The sequence below is a fragment of the Hyla sarda genome, chromosome 3, assembly GCF_029499605.1.
Source record: "Hyla sarda isolate aHylSar1 chromosome 3, aHylSar1.hap1, whole genome shotgun sequence".
NCBI lineage: Eukaryota > Metazoa > Chordata > Amphibia > Anura > Hylidae > Hyla > Hyla sarda.
This window is the reverse complement of record NC_079191.1, coordinates 260,468,310-260,479,195: the sequence shown is the minus strand read 5'-3', so window position 1 is coordinate 260,479,195 and position 10,886 is coordinate 260,468,310.

Genomic DNA, 10,886 nt, shown 5'->3' with positions numbered 1-10,886 from the left:
TCATCCAGTGAAGATGAACCCCCTAGAAGGTGGCGATGCTTGTGCCGGGCAATGCCAGTAGAGGCCCCCCAAACTAGTAGCCCTGTCTCACAAAGTAGTAGCCCTGTCCCTTGTACAATTTTCCCTGTTCACCATACTAGCAGCGATTATACGCCACTTATTCCTGGGTTTGCTGGCCGCCCAGGAATCCAAATTGACACCATAGGCCTCATTAACATGGACTTTAAAAGACTTTTTCAATTTGATGGTGGCTCAAAGAAACTTGTATGCCCAACAGATTGTGGCCCAGCACCCCGATGCTTTTTTGGCTAGGCCTGACAGAGGGACCCCCATCAATGCAGCCGAGATGAGGACATTTTGCTGCATATGGGCTTAGTCAAAAAGTCAAGCATTAGGCAATACTGGAGTAGGGATGTTTGTGCATAACACCCCCTTCTTCAGTATGGCCATGCCACGGCCACGCTTTGAGGCTGTCCTTAAATGTTTGCATTATGTTGATAATGCAACGTACCCGTACAGAAATGATCCCGCATGTGACCATCTTTTCAAAATCAGGCCGGTCATAGATCATTTCACTAATAAATTTGCAGAGGTGTATATCCCCCATAAGGAGACTGCTTTTGACGAATCCCTGATTAGTTTCAAAGGGAGACTTCATTTCTGACAGTAAATTTCCAGTAAAAGGGCAAGAGACGTGACAGTATACAAGCTCTGTGAGAGCACCTCAGGGTATACTTACAGATTTAGGGTATATGAAGGTAAGGATTCCCGCATTGAAACCCCAGAATGAACCCCCATCAAGGAAATTAGCGGGAAAATTGAGTGAGAACTATTGTACCCACTGCTGGATAAAGGTTGCCACCTGTACGTGGAAAATTTTTATACAAGAATCCCTCTGTTCAAGTCCCTTTCTGCCAGAGCCACTGCTGCTTGTGGCACTGTGCAGAAAAATCAGAGAGGCCTCCCCACATATCCCCCACTGATCCCTAGGGGTGAGAGCAGAGCCCTTACTTGTGAAAATCTGCTGTTGGTCAAATATAAGGACAAGAGGGAGGTCCTTATGCTGACCACTATTTACGGTAATGGCACCACCCCTGTCACTGTGCGAGGTACTGCTACAACCGTGCTCAAACCTGTTTGTATCCTGGACTACAATCAGTATATGGGAGGAGTTGATCTCTCGGATCAAGTCCTCAAGCCATATGGCACCATGCGCAAAACCAGGAGATGGTACAAAAAAGTTGCATTGTACAATACATTTGTGCTATTCTGGAGCACTGGCAACAGAGTGTTTTTTTGTTTTTGTTTTTTTTTTGCCTTTTTTGATGCTCCAATTTGAAGTCCTCAAATATCTTCAAAAAGTTAAAACATGCCAACTTTATGATGTAAACATAAAGTAGACATTGTATATGTGAATCAATATATCATTTATTTGAAATGTCCATTTTCCTTACAAGCAGAGGGTTTCAGTTAGAAAAATGCAAAATTTACAAATTTTCATGAAATTTTGGAATTTTTCATAAAGAAATGATGCAAGTATCAACAAAAATTTACCACTAACATAAAGTAGAATATGTCTTGAAAATACAGTCTCAGAATCACAATGATTTGTAAAAGCATCCCAGAATGATTAAGGTCCTTAAGGCCCAAATGGGCTGAGTCCTTAACCCCTTAAGTACCAAGGACGTTCCTGTACATCCTGAGTCCTTTCCCTTTCTATAACGCTGGGCCATGACGTGGCCCCGCGTCATAGCGGGTTGGGCCCAGCCTCTAACAACGGGCGAGACCCGTGGCTAATAGCGCGCAGCACTGATCGTGGTGCCGCGCGCTATTAACCCTTTAGTTGAACACCGCGTCTAAAGTGAAAGCAAATCACTGCCGGTTAGCTCAGGGGGCTGTTTGGGATCGCCGCGGCGAAATTGCGGCATCCCGAACAGCTCTGGGACACGAGAAGGGTCAGCTACCTTGCCTCCTGGTGTCCGATTGCCGAATGACTGCTCAGTGCCTGAGATCCAGGCATGAGCAGTCAAGCAGCAGAATCATATATCACTGGTTTCCTATGAGAAACCAGTGATCAATGTAAAAAATCAGTGTGTGCAGTGTTTTAGCTCCCTATGGGAGCTATAACATTGCAAAAAAAAAGTGAATAAAGATCATTTAACACCTCCCCTAATAAAAGTTTGAATCACCCCCCTTTTCCCATTTAAAAAAACAAACAGTGTAAATAAAAATAAACATATGTGGTATTGCCGCATGCGGAAATGTCCAAATTATAAAAATATATCATTAATTAAACCGCACAATCAATGGCGTATGTGCAAAAAAATTCCAAAGTCCACAATTGTGTATTTTTGGTCACTTTTTATATCATGAAAAAATGAATAAAAAGCGATCAGCAAGTCCGATCAATACAAAAATGGTACCACTAAAGCTTTCAGATCACGGCACAAAAAATTAGCCCTCATACCACCCCGTATGTGGAAAAATAAAAAAGTTATAGGGGTCCGAAGATGACAATTTTAAATTTAAAATATAAATTTTCCTGCATGTAGTTATGATTTTTTTCAGAAGTACGACAAAATCAAACCTATATAAGTAGGGTATCATTTTAACTGTATGGACCTACACAATAAAGGTAATGTGTCATTTTTACCGAAAAATTTACTGCATAGAAACAGAAGCCCCCAAAAGTTACAAAATGGCTTTTTTTTTTTTTTCAATTTTGTCACAATGATTATTTTTTCCGTGTCGCCATAGTTTTTGGGGTAAAATGACTGATGTCATTACAAAGAAGAATTGGTGGCGCAAAAAATAAGCCACTATATGGATTTTTAGGTGCCAAATTAAAAGAGTTATGATTTTTTAAAGGTAAGGAAGAAAAAATGAAAGCGCAAAAACGGAAAACCCCCTGGTCCTTAAGGGGTTAAGGGGTTAAAGGTGTACTCCACTGGAAAACATTTTTTTTTATCAACTGGGGCCAGAAAGTTAAACAGATTTGTAAATGACTTCTATTAAAAAAATATTAATCCTTCCCTGGTTGAACTTGATGGACATATGTCTTTTTTCGACCGTACTAACTATGTAACTATGTAACTATGTAACTAGTCTTTAGCTGCTGTTATGATCCACAGGAAGTTCTTTTCTTTTCGAATTTCCTTTCTGTCTGACCACAGTGCTCTCTGCTGACACCTCTGTCCATTTTAGGAACTGTCCAGAGCAGGATAGGTTTTCTATGGGGATTTTCTCCTACTCTGGACAGTTCCTAAAATGGACAGAGGTGTCAGCAGATAGCACTGTGGTCAGACAGACAGGAAATTCAAAAAGAAAAGAACTTCCTGTGGATCAGGACAGCAGCTGATAAGTACTGGAAGGATTAGGAATTTTTAATAGAAGTAATTTACAAATCTGTTTAACTCTCTGGCACCTGTTGATTTAAAAAAAAGTTTTCCAGTGGAGTACCCCTTTAACGTGCTTTTTAATCCGCAATTGAGCTTTGTGTGGTGAGTGTGCATACAAGCCATGGTAATGGAGTGAAATACTTACTGTTCTCTTAGAGACAACAGTACCTGCAAATTCAAGGTCTTTTTGAAGGTGATCCTCAACTCTGAGACAAGTCTTCTGATTAAAAAAAGGGGGCTTGTTCTGGTATAGATGAGTGCTTGGCCTAACCCCACATCTAATTTATTACAATATATGCCAGCAAGTTAGAGTAAATTGTAGCTTCTATCTACATCAGATTGGAGCTGGTGTAGATTTCAAACATAGCGTGTGGGACAGGCACAGTAGGGCCTGATTCATTAGGACACCTTAGCCTCGTAATGGATTTGCCCAATGCAACGGCCAATGGAGCTTTTCTAAAGGCTTGTGTCTGAAACGCCAGCCTTAGTAAATCACCTCTAATGTGCTTGCCAGCAAAATAACTACATGAAGGGAACTGGTTTTCAGTCACAGAAATCTTTGCAGCAAATCTGCCACATTAACCCTAAAGTGCTTTAGGAGTCTCAATTAATACCCCAAAACCTGTACATAATTATCCTTAATCTATAACTTCAATGGCCATTACTACAGATGAGGGAATTGATTTTAAATTACTCATTCATTCAAAATTTTCGAAAATGTTTTTTTTTTCCTGAATAAGATTTTTTGGTGACTCGCTTTGGTTAAATCTGTACCAGAGAAGAGACTCCTGTAAAAGACAGGAGTCCCTGCTTTAGCACTTACTGAGCAGCAAGGCATACTGCTGCTGTACCTCCCTGTCAGTGTAGTTGTATACTTACAAGACTCCCTGCTCTGGTCATGACCCCCTACAACAATGTATAAAATATTTATACTTAAAGGAGAACTCCAGCTTAAAACAACAGCTACAACCCCCCCCCCCCCCCCCCCCCCACCCGCCGCGGTCTCCAAAATGGGACCCGGCACTCTTCCATTCATTTATATGAGAGCGCCGAAAAGACCCAAGTACAACACTCACCGGTGTTCCTATAGAAAGGACACATGCTCCTTCACTGCTAGCCGGGGTCCCATTCTGGAGATCACGTAGAGGTTCCAGCAGTCAGACACCGTGAGATCAGCTACTTATTCCCTATACAAAACAGTTATACGCTAGCTTTGGCTGGAGTTCTCCTTTAAATATCCCCCTTCTTTGTGAACATATTTCTTGGCATTTCTAAATGCGCATTTCATAATTTATTTGGGTAAGGAAAGGATCCTCAGCACAGCTTTGTATTGAGTTTTGCAGGAATTAAAAAGAAGTAGCAAAGGTACATAGAATAATTAAATGTTACAAAAGAACATTGAGGCAGATGCTGGCATATCATATGTGCAGCTGCATAGGAACCCTAAAGGCAAGTGTTTATTCCACCATCATAGTTCTCATAGAGTACATGTAACAGCTCTGTTAAAGGAAATTTGTCACCAGTATCACCCGCACTAAAGCTGGTGGCATAGGCTTGAAGTACTGGTGATGCTGATCAAATACTCATGGTGTCCAGATTTGCTCAGCCGTTCTGCTGCATTTCTCCCTTTACTTTTTATGCAAATGAGGGCCTTGGGGCATGGGTGGAGCTCCGAACCAAGCTAGGGGCACGCTGACGTCATCTTCGCTGGATGGGCACTCCGCCAGACTCATCAATATTCATAACCTCCCTGCTCTTGTGCCCCGTGTTAGTGTTTGGCACATGTGCGGCTTCCCTCCCTGCTCTTGTGCCCCATGTTAGTGTTTGGCACATGTGCGGCTTCCCTTCCTGCTCTTGCGCCCCATGTTAGTGTTTGGCACATGTGCGGCTTCCCTTCCTGCTCTTGCGCCCCATGTTAGTGTACAGCACATGCCGTATGGTCTATATGCCCATATAACATGGATGAAACATTCCTCGCATACTGTGAACTTAAGATCAACTTTAAAATGTGACAGCTGAGCCTCATATTGGTGTCTTCTTACTAAACAAAAGGTAGACATTCATATATTTACTGATTGAAATCAATGTCGAAATTTTACTATTGTGGAATAAAGCTTTATTGATATATTAAAGGGTTATCCACCATAAGGTGATTTTAGTACGCACCTGGCAGACAGTAATGGACATGCTTAAAAAGGATATGCGCTTGTCTTGGGGCTAAATGGCTATGCTGTGAGATTACCATAACACTGTGGCCAGCTTTTTGTGAACTGGTATTTCCGGCTTAAGTTTTCTTTTTTTGACTACAAATCCCATAATTTCATTTCCCTCCCTCCCACACATCAGCCACCCCACCCATTGAAACATAAATGAGCTGCATCCATTCAAAAGACCTGTGGTTTTCAATCAGGGTGCCTACAGCTGTTGCATTAGTTGCAGATTGATCTTTCTCCCACCAAGCGATCGCTCCACCCATTGAAGCAGACAGGCTCCCTGTCAACAGCTGACTAGTGAGGTACAGATACTATATTATGAACGACACTAACTTTACAGCCCCTGTAGCATAGTCAATTAAAAAAACTTCCTGGAATACCCCTTTAATGTTTGACAGTAATGCAAACAAAAGGTCTAAATAAAAATTGTAGGCAGTATATCGTAAAATGTAAGATTGTTTCATAAACTGTAGTGCCACAACCAGCAGCTAGCCTCAGGGAATTCCTACTACCTAGCACTAGTTCCTGCAATGACATGAGCATATATATCTCAGGAAGAGTCACCTTTGCATATCCAGATATACATGTAGTTTATGTGATGCCAATTGTGTGTAAAGGAAAAAAAATCTGAAGCATTTTGTGGTACATATTTTAATTTATAAATATGTCTTCAATCTAGAATCATTGAACCACAGGAAGGTCAATTCCTGGGGAAAAAGTGGGGGAACTCATTCAAGATTTTAGCTCAAGGGCTTGCCCTACAGGACTCCTTCTAATGGGAACAGTGTTCCTGCTGTGCAAAAAGCGCAGGAACTCTGTTCCCATTTGTTTTTTCAGGACTTGAGCCCTGGCCACACATATTGGAACATCTTGCATAAAATCTGCTACTGGTCTAATTGTAAACTTGCCTCTGCCCAATGTTCTCCAGAAGGAGGCAGGATTCCTGTGTGATGCTTCAACCTACTAGATACATGTAACACTCACGTTTCAGAAGACAGGAACCCCGGTGGATGTGGATCCGTAAGACCTGTGTGGCAGATGACTAGGACCGTACCAGGGAGCGGAGTCTAAGGTTTCGCTGGTTTTCAGCAGAGCCTGCCGCAAAGCAAGATGGGCTTGCTGCTTCAGGCGTCACCCAGGTCGCTACCCCTGGCATGGCTCGACCACACAGGCGGCTGAGGAGATGCGAGGCACAGGAGGGATAAGGCAACTTGTAGTCAGGATAGCAGAAGGTCAGGGCAGGCAGCACGGTTGCTTAGTCAGGACGTAGAAGAAGGTCAATAGGCAGACAGCAGAGAAGCAAGGTCGGGACACAAAGCGAAGGATCAGATACATGGCAAGGCAGAAACAGGAATGCTTTCTCTCAGGCTCAAGGCAACAAAAATCAGGCAGGGGAGTGAGGAGGGTGGAGGAATATATAAATGAGCCACAGGTGAATCACACTAATGAGCGCACTGGCCCTTTAAATCTTAAAGCTCCGGCGCGTGCACCCTAGGGGAGCAGTGAGACAAAGGCTGGGCAGGAGAAGCACCAGCTGAGTGACGGACTGGGGCTCGCATGCGGGCACCTCCCGCGATGCAATTCCCAGCCCCGCCGGCAGCAGCAGCTAACGGGACCATGCACTCACGGTCAGCGTGGGAGGCCGGAGCGCATAACGTAACAATACATTATATGTTTTCTTCAAAGCAGATAGATAAATATTATTATTTTCCCTCCTTTCCATCCTGTTTATCTGCACTGGATACACAAGAGGTATGTGCACCCCTGGATGGTACCTGGTAGGTACTGGATATATTCTGGGCAGTATATTGATATGAAAATATGTAACTTGAATACAAAAGTTGTGGAAAGTAATATACTTGTAAACTTTTAAAGCTGCCATATTCAACTTTAGCATTAATAATGTCGATGTTATATAAATCAAACCAGTATTATGCATAATAATAAATCTCTGCATCTATGTGTTTACTCTTATTCATGCAGAGATGAGCCTGTTGTAGTCTAATTCATTGTAGTCCTTAGAATGGACAGCACCATAAGTCAGCAGTGCACATCTTCATCTTATCACAGATCTATTTCCACACTCTACAGGAACCTCACCTATAATAGCATGGTATTACTACTTCATGGATTTCAGATTAATCAAAGAAATGATATATTTCTTGGTATGGTATCCAGGGGAGAAATGCAATCTCCATCATGTAGTCATATCAAAAATTGATGGATTGAACATTTCTTTTCACCTTGATAAAAAATTTTCCTTTCAAAGGGTACAGTGAACTGTCTTGAATTGACACCAATACTTAAAAATTTGAACAAATTAAAGTTTGCAGTAAGAACTTTTATTCTCAAAGTGCATTTCTTTTTTTTTTTTATTCTTCTAATATTTTGGGATTATTGCACTTTTTTAGCCTTATTCATCTTTATATATTTTTACATAAACCTGACGAAGCAAAACACATAAAAAAAAATACATATATATATGTGTGTGTGTGTGTGTGTGTGTGTGTATTAAAGCATATTTCAGTTTTTTTACATAAAAAAGCATCAAATTTCCCCACATGAATTTGTTTTTTTCTAACCACACTCCACCATCTTTCAGCAGCATGAAGAAAATGAATTATATTGCATTATGTTGTCCAGTCTTAGAAGGAATTCTAGTAATTCTAGAGTCCTTGGGACAATTTAAATATGAGATAACAAAAGTTTATCAGAAACTGGTAACACTTCCAAATTTACTGACAGGAGGGACTGCGCTGTTGGCCAATAAATGGGATAAATGGGATACCCTAATGTTTACTTCAGTGACAGATGCGCGCAAGCCTAGAAAGCTTGAATCTTGAGGAAACCCCACAAGATATAATATATAGTGCCAGCTGTTATTCCACACCTCCAGCACAGAACTAAGTTGTTGGCAGACAGCTTGTCGAAACGGATGGGATTATAGTACCATATTAATAGAATATTTTTGGAAATTTCTAGATGGTTAACACAATTAAATGATCTCCCTGTAATTCCCTGATCTTTAGTGAATGTCAAGCCTAATTCAGCTTCTCAATGTTACATAGTTACATAGTTAGTATGGTTGAAAAAAGACATACGTCCATCAAGTCCAACCAGGGAATTGAAGGGAAGGGTGTAAGGGGATAAGGGGAAAGGATGTAGTTTTATAATTCTGCATAAGCATTAATGTTATTTTGTTCCAGGAATGTATCTAACCCTGTTTTAAAGCTATTAATTGTTCCTGCTGTGACCAGTTCCTGAGGTAGACTGTTCCATAAATTTACAGTTCTTATGGTAAAGAAGGCGTGTCACCCCTTTAGACTAATTAAATTAATGGAACAGTATACCATTTTGATACAAGTAAAAGCAATCACGGTTCAATTTGCACTTAAAGGGGTACTTCGCCCCTAGACATCTTGGGGGACATTTATCAACGTTTGCTTATGTATTCCTTTTTTATTCTTACAATTTTTTTGCTTATGTGTGACTTATTTATCAATTGCTTTCAGCCTGTTGATAAATTTCTTTCACTTAAGCAATTTTCCTTTTTTTGCTTTGGTAGCGACTTTTTCTGCTCCATGTCTGAGCTGGAGTAAATTAAGTAGGTTTTTTCATGCGATGCGACTTTTTTGTGACTTTCGCACTTGATAAATCTCTGACCACTGCAAGTCAAAAATCACTTTTTGCCTTGGTAAGCAAGACTTTTATTTTTTGCTTAAGACACTGAACATGCAAAAAGTCGCACATGCGACTTTTTTGCGACAATTTTAAGCAAAAAAACCTACTAAATGCTATGATAAATGTCCCCCCTTATGTCCTATCCAAAGGATAGGGGATAAGATGTCTGATCGCTGGGGTCCCCATCTCTCTGCTGTACCCAGCGTATGCTTACGGTGTCGGGTGCAGCGTCGGAGGCTCATGACTTCCTGGCCGTGCCCCACTCGTGACATCATGGCCATGCCCCCTCGATACAAGTCTATGGGAGGGGGCATGGTGGCCATCACGACCCCTCCCATAGACTTGCATTGAGGGGACATGGCTGTGACGTGACAAGCGGGGAGCGGCCATGAAGTCATGAGCCTCTGCACCGCATCGCCAGTCATCCGGCACGGAGTGAATTTAGGGAAAATTCTGACACACTTTACACTGATTTTGTCCTGACAAAACAACAAAACAAATGTACCACACTGTCAGTAGCAGCTTTTTCTTCCACTGCTTTGGAATATCGAGCTCCTATTAATAAGTTGTTTTCTTAACTTTACACTGTACACTGTCCCTCACAGTAATCTGTTCCTGACCCTGGCATAATAGGTGCAGCACACTCTGCAGCTGCTTTCTGTATACTGCTTTGAAATTGTATAAGGGGAGTGAGCTATCTGGACTGTCAAAGGAAATCTGTCATCAGGATCACCCAAACTAACCTATTGGTATAGGCTCGTAGTGCGGATGACACTGCTGATATTGGTACTTGGTACATATGATCAGTGCCTCAGTTCCTTTAATATTCCCAGTTGTTTTTGAATATGCAAATCAAGAAGCTTGGTGCACGTGGGGCAATCACAAGCCATGAGTGCACTGTGATGTGCGTTTGTCATCCTCATAGTAACATTCTCCTCTCCCGAACTGATCCTCCTCCGCTGCAGAATGGAGCTCCACTCTAGACCCTCCTCCTCCATTATCAAATCTCTCTCACAAGCAGAGAAATTTCATTTCATATTACCTGTGGACGAAGCTGCACATGCTCAATGTCAGGTGATATGAAGTAAAATCTCTCTGCTTGCTAGAAATAGTTCACAGCAGAGGACAAGGGTCTAGATGCAGAGTGGAGTTTCATTCTGAGGCTGAGGAGAATTAGCACAGGGGATGCAGAGCAAAGATCACAATGCACTCTGACTCTAATTCCTCTCTTTGTTTTGTATAATGGTGTAACTATAGGGGTTGAAGTGGTCATAGATTCAACCAGGCCCCAAAATCCCAGCCCCAGGGCACATCTGACAACTGAGGCATGAAACTAGTCCTCCATTGTATGTGACCACCTAGCAGGGGTCTTCACCACCCTTAGCCAGTTTAGAGATCTGAAGAAAAGAGGCATCTGCAGTCCCAGGGATTCAATTGTATAGTTTTCTTAAAGATGATACAATTGAATAACTGTGTGAGTGCTGGCAGGTTCAAACAGACCTCTTGGAACCCTCATTGCCAGTGACTAGCACTGCCTGTATCTTTTTGCCCTGGCTAGGCCGGACTGGAAAAGCCCAAAGCAGCAGACCATTGG